We start from the raw sequence: 4,005 nt of genomic DNA, 5'->3' as shown, positions 1-4,005 counted from the left end.
ATCTAGCTCTCCTATCTGTGCCTCAGATCCCCAGCTAGTACTGCAAGAGAACAACTTTCTCAGAACAATGCTCCTTAATGCATACAAAATCCTGTTACTGAAACTTGCAAAATGTTTAAAGTGTACCTGCCTTAGGATGTACCTTAGAGAATGGTAATGGGAAGTCTCTGTCTGAGGAGTGATTAGCATTAAAAGCAAATGCTGGGCATGAATGACATTGAGTTACCAAAAGGTTTATGTTGCAGTATAATTTTCTTCTTTTATCTTTGTCAGCAATGCAACACTTTCCTTATATGCCAGTGACCTGAACCCTTGTTTCAGGAAAAGCCTCTCTTTCTACTGTGACTGTAAAGATCTCCAGCAGAACCACTGAGTATTTCAGTGTTCAAGGCATGGGGAACACAAAGAGGGAGAAAAAATATTAGTTGTATTCCCCTAGATGAAAATACAAATGTTTAGACAAATGGGCAAACATTTTATACAAATTTTTACCCAATATGCAGAAACTGGTGGTTAAGTGCAACTTCGTGCAGTGTGGTCCTACTGACAAGTGAAGCCTACAAACAAGGTTTTGTAGGGTTTGTACTGATAACTCCTATATTTCCTTCAACTAGTGATAATAGTCACAGAGTATACCTTCATCATATAGGATGTTTGCAGATTACTTTAGTCTTGCTGTCCCCTGTACTGAGAAAGAGAGGAACACTTTCAGCTTTGAGGAAAGATGAGATTCAGTGCCCCACTTTAAGTACAGTGACGTTTTGTCTGTGTCATTCCTCTTGGTACATCCCTCCATTTGTTCCTCCTTCTTTATCACCTAAAATCATTTTGTTTCACTTCTTTGTCCCTGCATAGCTCTTATGCCTCATTCATTTTAAAGAAGACTACTTACTCTAGTCAAACCATAATACCAGGACATATCATGCTATATTTTTGAATAACTACTTATAACTTTTCCCTCTGTCCAGTGTGTTCCACAGGGTGGAGCTCCTTTAAACCATCCTACAAGCAAATTCATTATCCACCCTCAAACTTCCCTTTTCTGCTTATAAAAAAAAAAATAAAATGTTGCAACACTTATTGTGCCATTTCACCATCATATTGAGCCTACAATAAAGAGCACTGACAGTAAAAAGGGCACTTCCCTCCCACCCATACAGATCACTCCTTTTGCCCCTTTTCAGTCCCCTGACTTGTGCCAGCAGAAACAGTTGTGTGGCAGCACAGTGAGGAGTCAGCAAACTGACATGGGTAAAAATATTTTGCTCAGTTAGCTGTTTTCTGCATCAACACTTGTTCTGGGCTAGAGTAGCCAGTAAGGGGAGGTGGCACAAGGAATAAAGGAATAAGAATAACCAGAAGGAGGAAACGACGGGGCAGGACTGGCCTTTGCATTACTGCTGGTTTCTGTTGGCTTTAACAGTCCGTAAAGCCGTGCTACCAAGCCCCTCACCCTACTCTTCTTATGCAAAGATGTATCCATTCATTGCTTCCTTGTACCACTTTGTCTGTTTCTGTCCTTCTTGCCTTTGCAAGTTTTCATAAGTGCAGGGAACTGCTGCTGTTCAACCCACCATATCCCATATCCCCATCCAGGGAAAATCACATTGTCATTTGCAACAGGTGAAAGGCTACACGTCATCACAGTCAGAGAAGCATCTGGCCTGGGAATGTTTAGCTTCAGCTTTATGACACAGACTGTATTTTTGTCTGACATTTGGCGCAGTAGGTTTTTAGAACATGTTAGATTTTTTATGGTGATTAAAAAAAAAAAAAACACTAATAGTTACAGTAATAGCAGCAAGTATGTGTAGTAAGAAAAAGTGTTTCAACTAATACAAAATTATTTTTTAAAGTTGTAATATTTCCTCATAAAATAAAAATTCTGGTTCATTTGGTTCTTTTAAGCATAGATATATCTTGTTGTAGACTCAAAAAAATCTCCAGAAGTCAGATGTTTGCACAAAAAAAATAAAAAATAAATAAAAAAAAAAAGATTTACTGAGATTTTGCCTCTCTCTGCTCAGGGTACCTAAACTTAAAATGCGCTTTTTCTCTCTGAGCTTCCAGGCAGTTGTCCATAGTTGTCCATGTTTCATAGGTCTCTTGCAAAACTTCTTTTTCTTTTTTTTTTCTTCCTTTTTTTTTTTTTTTTAAGAGCTACCGGTAATTATCCTTTTGAGACAAATGTTATCCTTTCAAGAGAAAGAGGCAAGTTTTGCTGTCTTGACAAGTCATTTCCCACAGCTACAGAATCCACTGGTCAGAAATGTTCCTAAAAGGGTTTTAGAAAAGCAATTTCTTTTCTCACTTCCCCTCAGCAGTCATCTCTCAGCCGCCTGCGGCTTTGAAGACCCAGGAGGCGAAACAGTATCTAGAAGCACTTCCACATGGTAGTGGCAGGAGCAAAGGACTTTCTGAGGCTGAAATAGCAGCAGAGGAGGTATGTAGATCTAATGGAAATCCTTGGGAATGTGAGGCATCTTCAGCATCTTCAATATTTTTTACTCCCTTCCTTCCCGACGACAGGAACAGAGCCTCCCCAGGTCCTGCAGTCCCCTGGGTTGGAAAGTGGAAAGTAAAATCAGCAGGGATAGGCTTATCAGCAGGATTTCCTCCTTCCCTGTAGATGATGCTTTGGTGAGACACCCTCTCCTTGGGTCATCTCCCTTCCTTCACCTACATTCTGCCTTCCTGCAAACTCGCCTTGTTGCCAAGTCAGTGCAGAAGTGGTGGCGACACACGAAGCCAAGAGATGGCCATGAAACCCTCGAAGGTGTGCAGGGATCTCTCTCCTCTTTATCTGCAAGGGACAGGAAAGCACAGGCCAGTTTCTCTGGATTTGTGTAGGGGCCATGACATTGCTGCACCTCAGGTTTAGCATGCTGTACCAAGGCAAGGCTGGGCTCATACTAACAGACATTTCTGTGCCTATGCTAGTTCTTTGACTTTGGGTGTTAGAACAGTGTTGAAACCAATTCCCTGAATGTCTCCACTTACCACACAGTGGTTTGGATCCAGAGTGGTTTTGGTGTACCTTGTCCATAGTCTTCCCGGGGAAGGTGAAATTCATGCCCTTCCATGTGCTCCAAGCCCTAAATAAGGATAAAGGGTCAAAGCCAAAACCCATTTCTTATACAGTTTTGAGCCACATGTCCTGGGGGTGTATGATACAGAGAAAAGAAAAAAATCCAGCCCCAAGTAAATCCCCCAAGCCACATAACACAAGGTGTAAGGGGTCTCAGTGCCACCTGTTTATTTATAGTAAACCAATCCTCTTGATCCAAATCACTTGCTAATGGCGACATAGCTACTGTTGTGTAGTTGTATTCTCACAGATATTCATCATCGAGGCATGAATTTCTTGCATTTCCTTCTGTTCTCCTTGCCAAGAGCCCTGATTCCACAAAAAAAAAAAAAAAAAGGCACAAAAAGTCTGCTTTAATACTGCCAATTTGATGTGCACTTTGAACTGAATTTTGAAATATATTTGTCAATTTACTATTAAAATGTTTAATATTCTCATTTTTATCTTTCACAGATTGCTGACATTCAACAGAAATAAGTCCTCCTCCCCTTTAAATGTATTTTGAGGATTTTAATAGCATAGTCTTGTTTTGTTAACAACCACATGAAAACTTCACGAGGCAGATTTGAGTATGGACTATGCACATCTGGGTATGTAACCAGGGTCACTAGAGACCTAGAACTAACTTCCCCTGGGGTTTTCCCCTTCATTTTCACAAAGCAGCCAACTCATTTCTTACTTTGCTAGGTTTTATATCAACATGTGATCTAGGTTACAAAAATCCTCTCATTTCTGCTCTTGCCTGAATGTCAGACCACTTTCTTTTCCCCCTCAACAACTTATCACAAGAAACAGTCAGAGTACCAGAAGCAATAATAATATTTGTCTAATGACTCCATCTCAGTTGCACCAGAGTGGTAAACCATCAAGCAGAGAGCACTCCAGCAAAAAGCTTGTCTTTGAAGGTGTATGATGTC

At 40.5% G+C, this 4,005-nt stretch overlaps 1 long non-coding RNA gene across 1 annotated transcript; it reads right to left on the bottom strand.

Moving 5' to 3' along the window:
- Positions 1–2,682: 2,682 nt before the first annotated feature.
- Positions 2,683–3,388, bottom strand: LOC118250542 (uncharacterized). Its single transcript, XR_004779483.1, has 3 exons — positions 3,252–3,388; positions 3,001–3,095; positions 2,683–2,803 (listed from the first exon to the last, which is right to left on the bottom strand). It is a non-coding gene; the product is annotated as an uncharacterized LOC118250542 (long non-coding RNA).
- Positions 3,389–4,005: the final 617 nt, after the last annotated feature.

The sequence above is a fragment of the Cygnus atratus genome, chromosome 1, assembly GCF_013377495.2.
Source record: "Cygnus atratus isolate AKBS03 ecotype Queensland, Australia chromosome 1, CAtr_DNAZoo_HiC_assembly, whole genome shotgun sequence".
Classification (NCBI taxonomy): Eukaryota; Metazoa; Chordata; class Aves; order Anseriformes; family Anatidae; genus Cygnus; species Cygnus atratus.
Note: the sequence above shows the minus strand (reverse complement) of the source record. Positions and strands in the feature narration are given on the sequence as shown.